The following is a 19,866-nucleotide window of genomic DNA, read 5'->3' as shown; positions in this document are numbered from 1 at the left end:
TAGATACTGAAGAATATATTATACACCGTATTTGATTTTATGCAATTCAAAGGTAATGGGGACAAGGGAAGGACAACCTGAAGCAAAACACCAAAACAGGAATTTTAAAGTAAATTAGGAAACAAACCAAGAAATGTTGAACAAAAAAAACTAAAATTTAAGTCAGGGGCTCATGCTAACCCTGACCATAACTATGTGTCCAATCTGACATCTGTTTCCCAGTTTCTTTTGTATGTTGATGTCTGAGATTTTTATATCGCCTCTTCCAGCCTTCTTGGATTCCTGTAGTCCATCATAAAAGTGCCAGCTTTTGTCTGTTCCCAGTCGGTGGAATGCAACAAAATGACTTTGCGCACTCAGGTGATATGTTATGGCCACCGGCTCGTACCTGTGTAAACAAATACAATAGTACAATCCAGTATAAAAAAATAAAAATAGAAAAAATGTCAGTGATTTAATGATTTATTTTTTCCCTCAAAAATTCAATCGTAGCAAAAAAAACACATGATGCTAATTAAATTTAACCCAATGCTATAAATTTCTACATTAGTTCTGCAATTTACGCCTTACTTTTCACCAAGAAGTTCGATCTGATGTGGCAACGCTGTTGGATGCTGGTTCTTAGTCAAAGCGTTTTTGTGAAAGATTGATACCAGTACAAGACATGGCAACCCGTGCACAAAGGTACGTCTTGATGTTCTGTTTTTGTTCTGTGCATGGCCCTGCACCTCTGAAAATTTTAAAAAGTTAGAAAGTCCACAATTTGTTTCAAATATTTTGAAACATATATATATGCTACTTCATACATACCTTTTGCATGGAAGTAGTACGATAATCTCATTGGACCACTTGTCAACGTCAGCCTGCAACTTAGTGAGGTCTTCACACCTTGCAACAAAATTTAAAATAAATAAATAACTTGTATGGCTACATGTTACATAAACTATTGTTTCTCTTACAATAACAGTAAAAACAAGCAAACAGTTTGTTAAATAAGTGTATGTAAAAGTTGTATCAATAATTACAATGTACTTACACAATATCTATTGAGTTGTATCTTCTTTTTGCAGTTGGACAGGCTGGATTAAGACATGTTTGTACAACTTCTGTACTGTTAAGGAATTCAAGTCTACATGTGACCATGTCCTCCTCTGCCCCAAAAGCATCCCAGGTTGATCCTGTGAATCTACCTAACTCATTGAGCCACAATGCTTTTCCCTGTGCCCACTCCTCATTCTCAAAAAGGTTGAAGATATGGAGTAAAGTTGATATCCATCTATCACACTCTGATAGTTTTTGTAGCTCATTTTGTATCCCTGGCTTGTTTATAATTGCCAGATAAATTGTGTAAAGGAGCTTGTCAGCTGAAAAAGTGTTTGTCATTGTAATGGTTTTTTGTTCAATAACTGCCTTTCCTCCCCACTGGGGACACGATCACTTTTTTTTTTTTTAATTCAGGGTCGGGCAATGTGTTCTTTAGTATCTAAATCCTAATTTAATCCAGGTTTGAGCAGTCCAGGTCCGGCGGTTTTTGAACAGGACCTGGCCTAAGGTGGACTCAGTGCGTAAAATGCGCTAAAAATCAACCTATTTCACATTTTCACAAATCAGAGGAAGGTTTCACAAATCAGAAACTGTGTTTAATGTGTTCTTCAGTATCTAAATCCTAATTTAATGCAGGTTTGAGCAGTCTAGGTCCGGCGGTTTTTGAACAGGACCCGGTTTAAGGTGGACTCAGTGCGTAAAATGCGTTAAAAATCAACCTATTTCACATTTTCACAAATCAGAGGAAGGTTTCACAAATCAGAAACTGTGTATAATGTGTTCTTTAGTGTCAAAATTATAATTTAATCCAGGTTTGAGCAGTCCAGGTCCAGTGGTTTTTGAACAGGACCTGGTCTAAGGTGGACTCAGTGCGTAAAATGCGCTAAAAATCAACCTATTTCACATTTTCACAAATCAGAGGAAGGTTTCACAAATCAGAAACTGTGTTTATTGTGTTCTTTATTATCTAATGCATAATTTAATCCAGGTTTGAGCAGTCCAGTTCCAACAGTTTTTGCACAGGACCTGGTCTGAAATGGACTCAGTGCGTAAAATGGGATAAAAATCAACCTATTTCACATTTTCACAAATCAGAGGAAGGTAGACAGGAGTACAAGGAAGCGCAGCGTAAAGTGAAGAGAGAGGTGGCAAAGGCCAAACAGAAAGCTTACGATGAGCTATATGACAGGTTAGACACAAAGGAAGGAGAGAAGGACTTGTACAGGCTAGCCAGACAGAGATACAGAGATGGGAAGGACGTGCAACAGATAAGGGTGATTAAGGACAGAGATGGAAAGGTGCTAACAACCCAAGAGAGTGTACAGAAAAGATGGAAGGAGTATTTTGAGGAGCTGATGAACGAGGAAAATGACAGGGAAAGAAGGGAGGAAGATGTGGTTGTTGTGGAGCAGGAAGTAGCAGAGATTGGAAAGGATGAGGTTAGGAAGGCTCTGAAAAGGATGAAAAGCGGAAAGGCCGTTGGTCCTGATGACGTACCTGTGGAGGTATGGAAGTGCCTAGGAGAGACAGCAGTGGAATTTCTAACAAGGTTGTTCAATAGGATTTTAGAGAGTGAGAAGATGCCTGAGGAATGGAGGAGAAGCGTTCTGGTCCCAATCTTTAAGAACAAGGGTGACACGCAGAACTGCAGCAACTATAGAGGAATAAAGTTGATGAGCCACACAATGAAGCTGTGGGAAAGAGTAGTGGAAGCCAGGCTTAGGAAGAAGGTGGAGATTTGTGAGCAGCAGTATGGTTTCATGCCCCGTAAGAGCACCACTGATGCCATTTTTGCTTTGAGAATGTTGATGGAAAAGTACAGAGAAGGTCAGAAGGAGCTGCATTGTGTGTTCTTAGATTTAGAGAAGGCGTATGACAGGGTGCCGAGGGAGGAGCTGTGGTACTGTATGAGGTCGTCTGGAGTGGCAGAAAAGTATGTCAGAGTAGTTCAGGACATGTATGAGAGAAGTATGACGGTGGTGAGATGTGCTGTAGGTCAGACAGAGGAGTTCAAGGTGGAGGTGGGACTACACCAAGGATCAGCTTTGAGTCCTTTTTTGTTTGCTATGCTGATGGACAGGCTGACAGACGAGGTAAGACAGGAATCTCCCTGGACAATGATGTTTGCGGATGACATTGTAATTTGCAGTGAGAGTAGAGAGCAGGTGGAGGAACAGCTAGAGAGGTGGAGGTTTGCTCTGGAAAGAAGAGGTATGAAGGTCAGTCGTAGTAAGACAGAATACATGTGTCTGAACGAGAGGGATCAAGGTAGAAGCGTTAGGTTACAGGGGACTGAGGTGAAGAAGGTGCAGGAGTTTAAGTACTTGGGGTCAACAGTTCAGTGTGATGGGGATTGTGGAAAAGAGGTGAAGAGGCGAGTGCAGGCAGGTTGGAGCGGTTGGAGGAAAGTGTCAGGAGTGTTGTGTGACAGAAGAGTGCCAGCAAGACTCAAAGGAAAGGTGTACAAGACAGTGGTGAGACCAGCTCTGCTCTATGGGTTAGAGACGGTAGCAGTGAGACAGAGACAAGAGGCTGAGATGGAGGTAGCGGAGATGAAGATGTTGAGGTTCTCCTTAGGAGTGACCAGGTTAGACAGGATAAGGAACGAGTACATCAGAGGGACGGCTCATGTTGCCTGTGTCAGCGACAAAGTCAGAGAAGCCAGACTGAGATGGTTTGGACATGTTCAGAGGAGGGATAGTGGATATATTGGTAGAAGGATGTTGGAGATGGAGCTGCCTGGCAGGAGGGCAAGAGGACGGCCAAAGAGGAGATACATGGATGTCTTAACAGAGGACATGAAGTTGGCTAATGTTAGGGTAGAAGATGTCCATGATAGAGTGAGGTGGAAAAGGATGATTCGCTGTGGCGACCCCTGATGGGAAAAGCCGAAAGAGAAAGAAGAAGACAAATCAGAGGAAGGTTTCACATATCAGAAACTGTGTTTATTGTGTTCTTTAGTATCTAAATCCTAATTTAATGCAGGTTTGAGCAGTCCAGGTCCAGTGGTTTTTGAACAGGACCTGGTCTGAAATGGACTCAGTGCGTAAAATGCGCTAAAAATCAACCTATTTCACATTTTCACAAATCAGAGGAAGGTTTCACAAATCAGAAACTGTGTTTATTGTGTTCTTTATTATCTAATGCATAATATAATCCAGGTTTGAGCAGTCCAGTTCCAGCAGTTTTTGCACAGGACCTGGTCTGAAATGGACTCAGTGCGTAAAATGGGATAAAAATCAACCTATTTCACATGTTCACAAATCAGAAGAAGGTTTCACAAATCAGAAACTGTGTTTATTGTGTTCTTTAGTATCTAAATCCTAATTTAATGCAGGTTTGAGCAGTCTACGTCTGGCGGTTTTTGAACAGGACCCGGTATAAGGTGGACTCAATTCACAAATTGCGGTCAAAATCATCCTATTTTACATTTTCACAAATCAGAGGAAGGTTTCACAAATCAGAAACTGTGTTTAATGTGATCTTTAGTGTCAAAATTATAATTTAATCCAGGTTTGAGCAGTCCAGGTCCCGTGGTTTTTGAACAGGACCTGGTCTGAAATGGACTCAGTGCGTAAAATGCGCTAAAAATCAACCTATTTCACATTTTCACAAATCAGAGGAAGGTTTCACAAATCAGAAACTGTGTTTAATGTGTTTTTCAGTATCTAAATCCTAATTTAATGCAGGTTTGAGCAGTCTAGGTCCGGCGGTTTTTGAACAGGACCCGATCTAAGGAGATCTTAGTGCAAAAAAACAGTGGAATGCTCCTTTAGTGCACTCGCGAATCGGAAGCTGTGAATCGGAAGCTAACTTGTTGAGGGTTTGCTGCCCCACTCTGCCTGTTCAAAATTGTATTCCTTAAAGCTTGATGCCTCGCCCCATGTGGGGGAGGTAAATGATAAATAATTGCTGTTTTTACATGGGCAAAAGTAATCGGAAAGAACGCCTGATCGGAAGAAAAATGTGTCATGTAAACACGCCGTTCAAATCAAATCAAATCAAACTTTATTTATAAAGCACTTTTCATATAAAAATATAACATAAAGTGCTTTACATTGAAACACAACAAAATATAAAAACAAGCATGATGATTAAAAAATAAATAAAAGTAAATAAATAAATAAATAGGGCCCCCCTCCCGGTACCTAGCCCCCCACTCCTTTCACACCTCCCACCCCCTAACTGATAGGAAAAGACAATGAGAAATAGGCTGAGCACAAAAACAAGATGCTGGAAACACTGATAATTGGAACCTCCCCCTCTGTGAACAGCCGCATAGACAGCCAAATGCAGCATCACAGGCGGGGGCCGCTCCACCACAGCTAAGTGGTGATGCAGGTTCCCATCTAGGGCTGCAGTGGCTGAACAGTAGCCGACCCAGAGGGAGAGGTTCCAGCTGGGGAAGCACCGGAAATAAAAAATGAATGAAAATGAGAATCAAAAAGTAAACATGTTGATGAAAACAAAAAAAAATTGAAATAAGGTAAATTAAAATAATGCGTTAAAAGTCTAGTTCAAGTTCATAAAACAAGATAAAATGGATAAATAAATAAATATTATATAACATTCAAAATCTCACTCTCAAAAGACCCGTAAAATGATTTAAAAAGTGAAGTAGGGATGGGATCTAAAAAACAGGTCGTTGGATTAACTTGGGAGAAAACTCGACCAAGTGTTGCAGCTCCAACCAGGTCAAAACTGTCCAGTGCTTCCTCAGGTAAGATAAACCCATCATTACCAGTAAAAAGTCTGTTTCTCTCCTTTTATGATGTTCGATCTGACAGAATCAATCTTGCTCCTGAAGTGGTCTACAAAGTCCTCACACAATGAGGCGGACTCTGGCATTGTATGTTTGTTCACATTTGAGTAGATTAAAGATTCAATTGTAGTGAAGGGGACTCTGTGGTTATTTTTATTCACAGAAATGATGTTCGCGAAGTAGGAATTTCTGGTCTGTTTTACTGTTTGAGTTGGTTTTGGTATAGTTGATAGTATATTTCAAGTTTGTGTTTTCTCCAAAGTCTTTCGGCAGATCTACAACGTCTTTTCAATTCTTTAATTTCCTCAATTCTCCAGGGGGGAGTGGGTTTGATTCTTATCTTCTTAGATTTTAGAGGAGCAACTAAGTCGAGACTGGATTTTAATTTACTGTTAAAACTGTCAACAAGAAGATCACAGGGGGCTGGTAAGGCAGGTGGAGGGTTGGAGTGAAAAGATTTAATAAACTTTTCGACTACTTCAGGAGTATAGTAGCGTTCCTTCACCATTCTCACAGAGGTCTCTTGTTTTATAAAACCAGTAATGTTAAAAAGCACACAGTAATGGTCAGATATAGCCAGGTCCACAACAGTGGACACACTGGTAGGTAAACCACGGCTGATGACGAGGTCAAGAGTGTGCCCCCTGTTGTAAGTCGGCTAGATGACGTGTTGTTTAAAATCAAGAGAGGAGAGCAAGTCCAAGAACTGATTGGTGCAATAGTCTGACTTACTGTCTATATGCAGGTTATAATCACCTGTTATTAAAATCATGTTAAAGGAAGTGTGGACAGCTTCTAAGAACTCAGAAAACTCCTCAATAAAAACATAGCTTGGTTTTGGTGGTCTGTATACCATGTAGGAAAGAATCTTTTCGCTTTTCAGATCCTTCCATCCATGCATGTTCAATAGTCGAGAGAGTTAAAGCAAACCAAGGATTCAACCGGATTAAAAATACATGAAGTTTATTGCCCTGACAATAGCCCTAAAACAGATTAAAACACATTGTTCCAGATATCTGGATTCTCAAGTTAAAAGACCTACAGATGAATAAGTTACATGCGAATTACTCGTAGATATTCTTGAGAATAACAGAAAACTACCAAAACAGTCTTTTTAACATGTGTTTTGAAAGTCCTTCTCCGGAAGCATGATGGCAGCCGAATCTCCTCCCCTGGTCGCTCTGATTCGTCAGCCGATAGCCCGCCTGCTTTCTCTGGCCAATAGCTGGAGTATCAGCCTTTGGATTCGCTCATCCCTGCCGTCGGACCAGATGAATGAAAACTTTATTAATCCCAACAAGGAGAAACTCAGTTCCAGTACATCTCGATGAAGAAGGTCAGACAAACGGCAACACAGGATACACACACATCTCGAGAGGTTACTGAGGTCAATGCAGCCTTAGATGACCTGCGCCGGCGCACCTTTGTATAGCATGCAGATGGACCACGAATAGGGCCGGGGTTGGATTTGGTGACAAAAAAAGTCGTATCCCTACACTGCGTACAATGTGTTGATACAAGAAAAAAGCTACACCGTTTAAACACAAATAGCACATATTCAGACAAAGACACAGTACATGAGGCTCAGGGGGGGAACGGTGGTGGACGGGAGTGGGGGGCCCCCCATGAGTCTGTCCATCAGGTGCAGCTCTGTGAGCCAGGCACATCTTCCGGGCAGCACACAGAGGAGGGAGGGGGTTGGGAAGCCGAGGACAAGCAGGGAGGGGGTGAGTTGCAGTTATCAACCCTCAAGAACAGCTGCTGTAGTCCCATCTGTAGATCTTTGTTTTGGTGGAGCCAAGGACAGTTGTCCACAGCTCCTTCGGGGAGTCTGATTAGATAAAATACTTTTGGGCGCCAGCAGGTTGTTTGTTCTGCCGGCAAAGTCCTTGACTGGCTCTTCGCTTTGTGTGAGGCAGAGTTTAATCCGAATGAGAAGTGGGTGAATTTAGCCCAGTCTTCCCTCAAATCCGGGCAGAAACTTGCTCCAAGGTGGCATCCATCTTCCGCACAAGTTCAGGGGTCTCAAGCAATCTGCTCAAGTGGGCAAGACAAGCACAGAGCTTTTGATCCGTTGGTGAAAGTTTCTCATTCTGAGTCTCTCCTCCCCGAAAAATCTTTCCCAGGAGCTTTGATTGATTGCCTCTCTCCATCTTCTGCTCCCAGACCACCTGATAAATTAGAAATCCTCCGATCCCAATTAGGAGGAATCCAATTATCAGAAATCCAAATAGGTACACGTCCTCGACATCCTCCACAGACAGCTGGGCCAGACACACCAGCCTCCACTTGCCCCATGGATCGATGGTGTATCCAGCCGCGTGGGTGCCGTCTGGGCAGGAAGGGTCCGCTTTCCCGTTCCTTAGTGTGGAAAACACTTTGTCGATCGAATTTAGAGACCAGCTGATCAGATCCATTTTCAGAGTGCAGAAAAGCAGCGGCTTCAGAAGGGTGAAGAGATACGAGGGTGCACTCGGTTCACCGATAAAAAAGAGTCCCCAAGAACATATTAAAAACACCAAAAACACAGTTCTTATCAGAGTGAGTCTGTAACCCTTGAGCTATCCTAGGCACTTTGACATTGGGAGTTGGGTCATTTGGACCCCACAAGACAATGCACTGAACTTTTTTCTTCCAGGATTTGTGATCTTTACTGGTTTCCATGGTTTACATGAAATCTTCTCCACCTTTATCCACCTTTGTCATGGTAGGGATAACACGTCAATGGTCATCTTGACCCCATAGGATAGCACAAGGGTTACAGTGTCAACACCATGCTATTTTTAAGCTTAAATCATATATGATGGTATTTTACCTTTGGTACAAAAAAAATGATTTTTATTAGTTATTTTCCTGAGTTTTTTTCCAACCCGGAAATAAGACAACTCGACCTCTGAGGCACCGGCTTTTGCCTCTTGTACTGTACATGCCGCACATTTCATGATGTCAAGCTAGGGTCGGCTTCAGCAGCTTACCTGCGTTTCACCCATGAAAACAAACAACATACAAACTTTTGAAAAGATGAATGTGCATATTGTACAGGGCCTGTATCAGAATCCAGTGGTTGTTACTTTAATGCAGGGGTTGGCAGCCTTAGGTACCACACTTGGCACGCGGAGGGAAAGACAGTGGGACGCAGGGAATTTGATTGCCGGTGAGATGACAGGTGTGGCGATATGAGTGTCTGTGAGCACGTGAATGAGTTAGTGGGAAAAGCGTGAAAGCTGTTCTGGGAGCTGTAGCACACTTTTACGACTGCCCAGGTGGATTTTTTGGTCATGGTTTTGGCATTGCATCGGCTGACATTTATGAAATTAAAAATTCAGTTTACTAAATAATAACCCAGCAAGACCAGATTATATGTTAACAAAAAGCTATTTGACATGCTTTTAGTAAATTATATAAAATTTCAGATATATTGGAAATGTTTTAGAACACTGTGTATTGTAGTTGGAAATGACAGAGTTGTCAATGAGAACATTTCAAATTGGTACGTCATGACATAAATGTTGCCTGCTTTAATGAATTAATTGACCGAGAGCATTTTCATTCACAACAGCGTCACTGCCTCTGCACCAGGTCCCCCTTCTTGCAAGCGGACATGGCACAGCCTCAATTCTTTATTCGTTCTGCCAATGCGAAAGTGCAGGAAGCCAAGAACAAAAAAAAGACAATTTTTTTTAATCACTTTGATTTGAAATGCTTCCTATTTAGTCCAACAACTTCCAGGGTTGTATCTTATAAACATCAAACGATTGCGCTTTACACTAGAAAGTTGACAAAGGCTGAAGCAGTGGCGGAGGTTCAGCAACAAAGAGGCCTTTTCACAGCGTTCCGTCAGGGACTGGCAGGGTAGGAGGAGAAGCTGGGTGGAGAGTTGAATTAATTAATTAAAAATGTCCAGAATCAGTGGCTGACTGACAAACCTTTGGGTTTATATAAAGCGGCATGCTGGGGGGCCCTGAAGTTGTGGACAGCACTGGCCGGGGTCCTTTAACATTGTTTAGTGTGGACACACAGGGCGCTCTCTCTCTTGTGCTGCTTTATATGTGAGAAGAAAAAGTGCAAGCTGTGCTCATCCGATTACATAATGACCCAGTAACAGTGAGTCTGAACCGGTGCTGACAGTGCCAGTGTGCAGGGACACACCCACTGACCCAGGGTGATCTTCATCGACTGTCTTTCATACTTTTTCTCTCCGTTATTCTGAGATGCAAAAATAAAGCAATGTAATGCCAGCATGACAGCTAACTGAAACGGATATTAACTCAACAGTGCGACTACCCCTGAAGTTTGCTCTTCTTCCTTCTTCTCCAAAGACAGATCAAATTTTCTGTCTTTCCACATGCTTGCCGGACATTAAGAAACCTAAGAAATCCGTAACATTTCCAAGCTGCGGCCACAGTGAACTTGTGTTACAAGACAACAGAAAGGTAAGAAATATTTAAATTTATATTGTTACAATTTATATAGTTTGTCTGGTTAGAATGAAAGAAAAATCTGTTTATTTTAAAAGTTTAATTGTTGATTTTTTATATTGTGCTTTCTACAAGGTCAGCTAAAGCCCTATTAAAAACTAAATATGAGAAACCTTGCATCTCTGACTTTGCATTCCTTAGACTGGATGTGCCAAAGTAACTTTCCATCTTAAGGAAAGCAAAAAAACAGCTGCTCAGTCCAGATGCACCTGCTTTCTGGTTTTCGCAAAGCTGAGAGCTTTTGTAGCAACAAAACAGAAATAAAAACAACAACAGAAAAATGGTTATTTATTTTAAATCATAAAAACGTTTGTTTGCAAAAAGTTTGTACATTTATTCTCATGCTTTCATTTAGATGAAGTTAACATAAAGTTCAAGACAACCAAAGAAAGGGAAAGGTATAAGGGCATTCCTACTCTTCAGACCACACAACATCCCACACAGGAAGCTGTCTGTTTAGATAAATATTTCCTATATAAAATATTTCCCAACCTTTTTGTCACCGCGGACCGGTACAACTCAAGGCACGTTTACTGCAGACCGGGGGTGGTATTTTCTCTTTAGTAATAATTATAACAATAATAATAATTAACGTAAATCCACTGTGTAATCATGTGCAACTTTATTAGTGGTGTCCTCGTAACGTCACACCAACAACAGAACATCACATGAGCAACATCGGGGTGTATCACGTGATGTTTGGTGTCGCGACTTTGACGTGCGTCAAGTGTGACGGATGTAACAGAGAGAATCCGGTCACTTTTCAAAATAAAACGTTTTTTTTTGAAAAAAACAATAAAATGGAAATTAATTTTTCTTTCTGTGCGTCCCGGTGCCAAAATTTCCCTCGGCCTGGTACCCGGTGCCAAGTGTCCCGCGGATCGGTACCACTGGTTTAGGGGGGTGCAGCCATTGGACCACTGGTTTAGGGGACCACTGGTTTAGGGGGGTGCTGCTCTCCTGGTTGGGCTGGGGCAGCGCTCTCTTTCCCCCCATGCCTCCCTGCTCTGTGGCTCTGGGGGCCTTGCGGCGGTCCTGCTGGCCCTGGCCTGGGTGGCGGATGTGGTCGCCCGGGGGGCGGTTGTTCTCTGCCTGCTGCCGTGTGGCCTTGGGAGTTCTGGCTGCCACGGCTGCTGCGGCGGGGGTCTTGGTGTGGGGGTGGCTGGGCACTCTCCCTTCTTCTTTTCACATTCCACCATCCATTTTAGAAGAACATAAACACTCACTTAAGCACAGGTGTTAGCACACCTTTGCACTAATAGTTTGCGTGATTGATTAAATGAAATATCTCACACTAGTTGTCTTGAAGGCATAAGTATGCATGTGTGAACACTATCTGTATTGTGTACATGTTGACATGTGGACATTTTTGTAGCCAGCAAGTGTGTTGATAACATTTGAGTGTGTGTATGGACAGGCCCCGCACTTTTTGTACTACATTTGAACCGTACCGTAATGATAAACAACCAGTAAACTTGCTGCTCTATGCTGCTTCATGGTCTTACCCCCCCCCTCCTATTATCACCCTCTTACCCCCCCCCCCCCCCTCTCTCTTCTTCCCTTCTTTCCTTTTCCGTCCGGTCCAACACCAAAGATTTTCAAACATGATTGAAATTAATGAAGTTTGGCCTCAATTACAAAAGGGGTTTATTCAGACGTACCTTTGGTTTGTCTGAAGATTAATAACCCCTGTTGTTAAAGTAAAATATGTCCAACACAAGAGGCCCTCAGTTCTCATCTGCCCGCCCAGCTGTTGGACAGGACAAGTTGAAAAAAAAAAAAAAATTGGCGGGTAGGGCACTGAGGGGACATTTCCTGCTTACTAACAGTGATATCCAAGCACCCCTCCTACCAAGGGCCCTACATGTCTAAGGTGCAAATAAAACCGAGAGAGGGGGACCCCTGCCAAGTAGCTCCCCCCCCAAGGTGCATTGCAGGCTAAGCCCCCCACCCCCTCACCCTATTATGAGATTTTATGAAGAAGGGGGTAAGTTGGGGACAGCTAGTAGACTGTCCCCCGGTGGTCAAATAGCCATGCCCCAGCCCGTGACATAGTTAAAGCGAAAGAGGGGATTGCACTTTTGTTTTCACATCCCATCGTGTGAAAAGTATAGCTTAATTCAATTCCAATCAACATTTCCAGGAGAGATGTGGGGCGATGGCGTTAGTGCTCACTGTTCTACTGTGCTGTTTGCCCTCCCAGCAAACAGTGTTGCCAGATTGGGCAATTTTGGTTCTAGATTTGCGGGTAAAAATGGCTTTGAGCGATTTGGGTCAGTTCAGTGGTTTTTATTTCCTTATGAAAATATAGTAGTGAACTATGTTAGGCTGGGTGGCTGTTGGAGTTCCGATGAGAGTTCTCGCTAAAAATAAAAATATATCACAAGGTTCAGGAGAAGGGTTAGGCTAATACGTGCCAACAATATTTAGCTTTGGATGCATTTAAACTCCGTGCAGGCAATGTGCATCTTGGCTGTAAATATGTGGGAATAACATCAATCTCCGCGCTTTGGCCAAATCTGTGTGGCCCAAAGCAAGCAAATAAACCTCAAATGATGGCAGCCATCGATCCCACTGCACCACAGGTAAGAAAGGCGGCAGTGGAGGCAAAGCAAATTCAGACATCCTCATTGCCAAAAGTTGAATCTCTAGTAAGACAAAGACCACACTGTGTTGCTGTTCAACTTGCGTCTTTATTCCCCAACCCCCAACATCCTTATCGTGACACTTGTAGGCTACGTTCACACTGCAGGCTGAAACGACCCAATTCCGAATTTTTTGCCCCTAAGCGGCCCAATTCCGATCTTTTCATGACAGTCTGAATGACACAGATCCGATCTTTTCAATTGCGACCCAGGCCCCGTGGACTTGCCGTCCTGATTCCGAATTGTAGCCGTTCTTTTCAATTGCGACCGCCGTCTGACCGGCCAGGCGACTTGATTCAGAACTGTACGTCATCGACACGCAACAAACGTCATCATTTTGCGTTGAAGTAGGCGGGAACGAGAACGTAAACATCAACCATGGTGGACGATGCTGCTGAGACCAGTCAGTGGAAGGGAAGGGAGGTCACTGATTGGATTAATATTTGGGGTGATCGCTCTTTTCAAGCCAAACTCCAGGGCTCTTATCGCAACTGGGCGGTTTTTGAAAAAAAATTCCAGCTAAATGGCAGAGCGTGGTGTTGAACCTTTCCCGCGATAACTTTTTTTTCTTTCTCCCCTTTCCGACCGTGCTCAAGCGTGGGGGACCCGAGGCGATCCTCCTCCTCCTCCCTGTTCTGATCCTTAGATTCTCCAGAACGGGTTAATAAAGAGTCCATAGCATTTATTTTGGGGGAAACCTTCTTTTATTACCGTCCTCCGTAACACACAACATGAATCCGCGCCCACACTGCCCCCCCCCCCCCCCCCCCCCCTATTCTCTATCGCGGCACGCGCTTGCACACACACACACACGCGGGGGCGCGGCCCCAACACATACACATTCCTCTTCCACTACAGTGGGTACAGACGATCCCGACTCCAATGCCTTCTTAAAATGAGAAGATTGTAATTGTGCTGCTCCTTCGTGAAAATAAATTTAATATTACAAAAAGAGCTCTGCTTTTGACAACACTGTTGTTGACATCCATTGTTAACGTTGGCTCCGCAAACAACAAGTGACGTCGTTCACCGTTGAGTATTCTTCTGGCTTCTGCGCATGCGGGTCTTATTTGGGTCGTGTCACGGTCACACTGGAGATCACAAAAGTTCGGATTTACTTGGAAACGTGAACGGTCTAGCAAACAATTCGGATTTTTTCCTGGCACCCTACCCGCCAATTTTAACCGCACCTTAGACATTTAGGGCCCCTTGGTGTGGAGGGTGAGGGGACATCACTGTGAGTAATCAGGAGATGTCCCCTTAGTGCCCTACTCGCCAATTTTAACTGCACCCCCCTTAGTACACACACCCCTCCCCCTTCAATATATACATTCAAACATAAACACACACACATGCACACAAACACCCTCTCAAACACCCATACACGCACACACATTTTACAAGGAAGGTGGGACCTGGGTCCATCTGTCCCCTACCCCTTCCCTGGTGGGGGGTGCGGGCCCCTTGGCGATGGCGGCCGTGTCCCTTGGGTGCCGGCTCCCTGGGCCCGGCGGTGCTCTCTCCGCACGGTGGGGGGGTTCATATTACACCTGAGCCGGGGGTGTTCGTGTCCCTGGGGGGTGGGTCCTGGTCCTTGCCCCTGGGCGCTGGGCCCCGCCAAACTTCCAACATGGCCGAGCCTGGTCGGGCCATATTTATAACATCCCTTGTGGGCCGCCCTTTTTTCCCCGGGTATCCCCCCTCCTGGGCGGGGGCGGCGGGCCCCTGCCTTGCTCCTACCTGGACCAACCGTGGGCCGGGTGGGTGGCTGCCTGGAGTGCGGAGCGGGTCTCCCTTGGGGGGTCCTGGTTCGTACCTGGGGTCGGGGCGGGGGGATGCCCGGAACTCCTGGGTGGTGGTGGGGTGCTCGTCTGGGGCTGTGGGCGTCCCTCTCCGGTGGGGCCCTGCGTTGGGCTCTTCCGGCGCGGCGGGGGGCTGCTTTCCTGGCTGGGCTGGGGCGGCGCTCTCTTTCCCTCTGCGCCTCCCTGCTCTCTGGCTCTGGGGGCCTCGCGGCGGTCCGGCTGGCCCTGGCCTGGGTGGCGGTCTTGGTCGCCCGGGGGGCGGTTGTTCCCTGCCTGTTCCCGTGTGGCGTTGGGGGAATTCCGGCTGCCGCTGCTGCTGCGGCGGGGGTATGGGTGTGGGGGTGGCTGGGCGCTCCTCCTCCTTCTTTTCACATTCCACCATCCATTTTAGAAGAACATAAACACTCACCTGAGCACAGGTGTTAGCTCACCTTTGCACTAATAGTTTGCATGATTGAATGAATGAAAGATTTCACACTAGTTGGTTTAAAGGCATAGGTATGCGTTCGTGAACACTATCTGTTTTGTGTGCATGTTGACATGTGGACATTTTTGCGGCTAGCAGGTGTGTTGATAATATTTGAGTGTGTGTGAACAGGCCCCGCCCTTTTTGTACTACATTTGAACCGTACCGTAACGATAAACAACCAGTAAACCTGTCTGCTCTATGCTGCTTCATGGTCTTACCCCCCTTCCCCTCCTATTATCACCCTCCTACCCCCCCCTCTCTCTAACGTCCCTCTCTCTTCTTCCCCTCTTTCCTTTTCCGTCCGGTCCAACACCAAAGATTTTCAAACATGATTGAAATTAATAAATTTTGGCCTCAATTACAAAAGGGGTTTATTCAGACATACCTTTGGTTTGTCTGAAGATGAATAACCCCTCTTGTTAAAATAAAATATGTCCAACACAAGAGGCCCTCAGCTCTCATCTGTTTGCCTAGCTGTTGGACAGGACAAGTTAAAAAAAAAAAAAAAAAAAAAAAAAAAAAAAAAAAAAGATTTCAGACTCCGTCTCACTTCCGTCTCAAGTGTCGCGCTTTCTTTTTTTTTTCTCCACGCGTTTCCATGGTGACTCCAGAAATCGGCGATCTATTGAGAATGTCTTTATGTACCGTGCGTTAACCCAGGGTTACGAAGTCGAGCGTAATTACACTAACTCATATCCGGTCTTTTGGAACCGACATACCCAGAGTAAGCAAGTTCAGGCGGATTTCAGCCAGAGTTCAGGCTCAAAGTCAGGCTAGTTTAAACATGCTTCCTGGAATACCCCCCTGCTTATATCTCTTGATGTAATCACATTTTAATTATAATTTTTATTTTCTATTATCATATTTTTCATATATATATATATATATATATATATATATATATATATATATATATATATATATATATATATATATATTACTTTTTGAATTATTATCTTTATTTTTCTGACGTCTCTCATGTTCTGTGGGATGGGAGTGGGGTTCAGCTGTGTGTTTGTCTTGTTTACAAAAAAAAGAGGATTGTTTGTATAGTGCCTGACATGTGACCTTGTTTTTGTACATGTTCTGTACTCCTGTTGCTCAATAAAAAAAATAAATAAATAAAAAAAACAAAAAAAAAGTATTTCATGACTCGCTCTTCCCATTACATCATTTTAGCTGAAGATTTAACATTGGAGGTTCAAGTTTACATTTCTTCTCTCAGTTTTTTCTCTGTTCTGACTGATCTCTGCAGCACACAATCATTAGAATAACAGCAAAGTCTGCATTAATTATAGAAAAGAATAGACTTTATTGTAACTGTTAACGCAGTTAAAGCAGTTCAATTGTGCCAACAAAATTTTGCTAACTACACTTACATGTTTCATTAGAGAAGGTTTTTGAAAATGAAATAATCTTCAATTTTAGGGTACAATTTGCATTTTTTTCTGTTGTTCTTGAAATAAATTGTTTTAGAATTGACAATACAATGGTTAAAACAGAACAAATGTAGACATTTTTGGACATTGTTGTTGTTTTTTCTTGTTGGTAGACAGGGGCCTGTTTCAGAAAGGAGGTTAAGTGTAAACTCTGAGTGCATTAACTCTGAAATCAGGGAAACCCTGGGTTTTCCGTTTCAGAATGGGAGGTTTGTTAAACCAGAGAAAGCAGAGTAAGTCAAACCCGTTTCTGAAAGAGAGGTAACTTTTACTCGGAGTCAGTATCCATGGTTACTTATGCTGTGAACCAGTGACAAGAATGGCTTGTCCTTTTTTGGAGGACCCAATAGACGAGGAGGCTGCATTAATTCATAGAGAATTATATTTACCTCGTACGAGGATTTTGAGAAGACTCAATTTTTTGTCATTCCCCATACGTTTTTGTTTGAGCGTTACCGTTTTTCGTTGCAGTCAATTACATATATACAATGAAAACAACATTAGATATGTATTGCTATGTAGATGTTTCATATGTCAAATATTGTCAACAAAGCCTACATCCATGACATGTTCAAATTTGACCTGATTGAATTATGTTTTTATACTTCATTTTTAGCTGCTGCCATGTTCTTTTAATTCCTGCAGGATTGCATCTACATGAAAATGAAATCAGGGACATTGAATTAGATTAATGTAACAATTACTTTTTGGAAACACAATTTGCTAGCACTGCTTACTTTCTTAATCCCATATAAACCTATACCACTTGATCAATACAAGGGTAGTGTTGCAGCGTGTGTGTGCTGAGCGTGGTGCGAGTGCAGGTGCAGATGGGGGGGGTGTGAGCACGGAGCGGAGGTGTGTGCGTGGTATATATTGTGTGTTCGGAGGACGGAGCACTTAGTTCAATAAAGAGAAGGTGTCATTCCCAGAATAACTGTTTTGGAGTCATTCTTAATCCGCTCTGGAGGTTGAGGGTTTCCAACGGGAAGTGAACCCCGAAGGAGAATTCCCTTCGGCCCTGAAGGAAATCTCCCCTGCGCTTCTGACCACGGTCGGAAAGACGAGAGAAAAGAAAGGAGAAGTCTTCGCGCAGCGAAAGGTTCAACAGTAGACAAAAGTTCACTTTTAAATACACAATTGCATGTATTAATATTAAACTGACCAACGTTTGCAAGAGGGGAAAGTTAACAAAAAAGTCCTCTAAACATTACCGACGTTAAATGCATTCCCCCCCCCCAGATTGGTTCTGTACGATTGGTTCAAAAGTACACCTTAATATCGCCATTTTTTTATTTCACACCTTACGCTATTTAAAAAGTTATTACAGTCAATATTTTATAACAATGATTTAAATGCAAACTTAGGCATTAACTTGAGCAGCTATGTTTTCCCACGCTAACTGTCTCTGTTTTGCAGATGCAGCGGTGTTGCTTGTCTTCTGGAATATGTGCTCATATTCACTGTAACTCTGCAGCAGCACGTCAAATTCAGCTGGAGAAAAATACGCAGACCTCTTTTTTTCACGGTTGCCATGGTGACTCGTGATATCTACGCTCCATTGATAATGGCTTCTTATAGTCGCGGTGCGCACGCTCACCTCCGAATCAGTCCACTCAGAGTTGATTGATCTAACTCGGATCAGCTTCTCTGAAACAGAAAACTCAGAGTTGTTAATCTCCCGATTGACCAACTAAGAGTTCAAGTTCAACCTCAGAGTTGGTTGAACCTCCTTTCTGAAACAGGCCCCTGGTCTGAAACAAGTGCACTTTTATTGTACACGAGGGCAGCACCTCTGTTGAGGTTCATTCAGGGTTCAGCTGCAGATAATGAAGTCCGATCACATGCTCCTGCTGATGACCACGCCTTCCTCCCTCTTCTCCCCCTCCACATCTTAGCATTCATGGCACAGAGCTGTACACAGATCTCTATTCATTGACTTAGTATGAGCTTCAGCATGAAAAAAGGCGAGACAAGACTCAGAAGGGAAAAGAAAGGACAGACTATATCAGATCAGTGGGCTTTTTGCCTTTAATTTATGTTGTGCTGTTTTTCATGTACCGTAAATTCCGGACTACAAAGCGCACCCGATTACAAGCCGCACCCACCCATATTCACGTGTTTGACTGCTTTTATACATATACAAGCCGCGTCAGAGTACAAGCCGCACATGTGATAGCCGATATTGTCATCCTGACAGATCACGCCCAGCATCCCAGAGTGAGTGCAATACATTAGCACATTGTGGGTGGTGCCAATTTTGCCTCTGGGTCACGTATTTGAGTGTATCGACATCTGACAAACAGCATGGACCTATATTCTGTTCACAAGTCCCTCAGTTATGGTGTTTTTATTTCATTTTTTTTTTTACTTATTGACAATCTAGGTATCTAACATAAAATTACAAACAGTAACCATATAATCAACATTACATCCCTCAGTTATAATGAGGAAATTTACATCCGCGATTCCACATTTCCCATGAGTCTTAGGGGCTAAAGGCGGGGCCAACGCCCGGCTCGCCATTCTGTTGTACGTGTTTAAGAATGAGCAAGTAGCAGCAGTGCATGGAGGGGTGAACGGGAAAAGCTCTCCTTCCGCTTGTGTCGCAGCAGCGTTATGGGAGTAACAGGACTGGTTAGAAAACACAACGGTAAAATAAAGCAGCGGCGACTGAAAAGCGCGCGCTTCAGCGCGATACGCGCGCCTCAGTGCGGCGCGTGCGTCAGAATTCAGAAGCCTCTGCACTCCGCCGACGCCTCTGCGCTCCGCTCCCGCCCCGCGCGCTCCTTGTCTCCCCTTCCTATCTACTCCGACACCTCTGGCCAGCGCGGCTTCAAGGAGGAGCACTTCGTCCCCGTTGCGCCGGTGGATGGAGCAAATCGTTTCTGTGCAAAGCAATCGGACTTAATACTGTACGTTTTGTGTATGAGGGGTGGGTGCGTTGTTACGTGTGGGAGCCATCAGACTGCCATCGGCCCCGCAGCTCAATCAGCAGGAGAAGATGTCTCCAGCTCACACGGAGGCTGTGAGTTTTTCAAAGCAAAATTCCGCTTTTACGGTTTCCTTAGAAACCGTAAACTGAGTGTACATTCACTCCATGCGCTGTTCTCTCCGTCACGCAGCAAACCGGCTTTTCCAAACCCGTTGGTGACGGTGGACTTTTTTACGCTGCTTTTAACGATTGCTTTTAACTTGAAAGCTTCATCATATTGTAGCGGCGATCT

At 43.8% G+C, this 19,866-nt stretch overlaps 1 protein-coding gene and 1 long non-coding RNA gene across 3 annotated transcripts in view; one reads left to right on the top strand and one right to left on the bottom strand.

Annotated features, from left to right (window-relative positions):
• Nucleotides 1-243: 243 nt before the first annotated feature.
• On the bottom strand, nt 244-2,123 carry LOC144987299 (uncharacterized). Of its 2 annotated transcripts, XR_013651180.1 has the most exons (4): nt 1,037-2,123; nt 811-888; nt 571-730; nt 244-388 (listed from the first exon to the last, which is right to left on the bottom strand). It is a non-coding gene; the product is annotated as an uncharacterized LOC144987299 (long non-coding RNA). The 2 variants fall into 2 exon arrangements; XR_013651179.1 differs by having other exon boundaries at nt 811-2,111.
• A 7,492-nt stretch (nt 2,124-9,615) lies between these two features.
• kcnj10a (potassium inwardly rectifying channel subfamily J member 10a) overlaps nt 9,616-19,866 on the top strand; it is a 67,820-nt gene continuing 57,569 nt past the window's right edge. Inside the window, exon 1 of the mRNA XM_023966268.2 lies at nt 9,616-10,239. The gene's annotated coding sequence lies outside the window, so the exon portion shown is untranslated. The remainder of the gene's footprint in view (nt 10,240-19,866) is intronic.

Source organism: Oryzias latipes, chromosome 18, assembly GCF_053564925.1.
Source record: "Oryzias latipes strain Hd-rR chromosome 18, Olatipes_Hd-rR_3.1".
Lineage (NCBI taxonomy): Eukaryota > Metazoa > Chordata > Actinopteri > Beloniformes > Adrianichthyidae > Oryzias > Oryzias latipes.
Note: the sequence above shows the minus strand (reverse complement) of the source record. Positions and strands in the feature narration are given on the sequence as shown.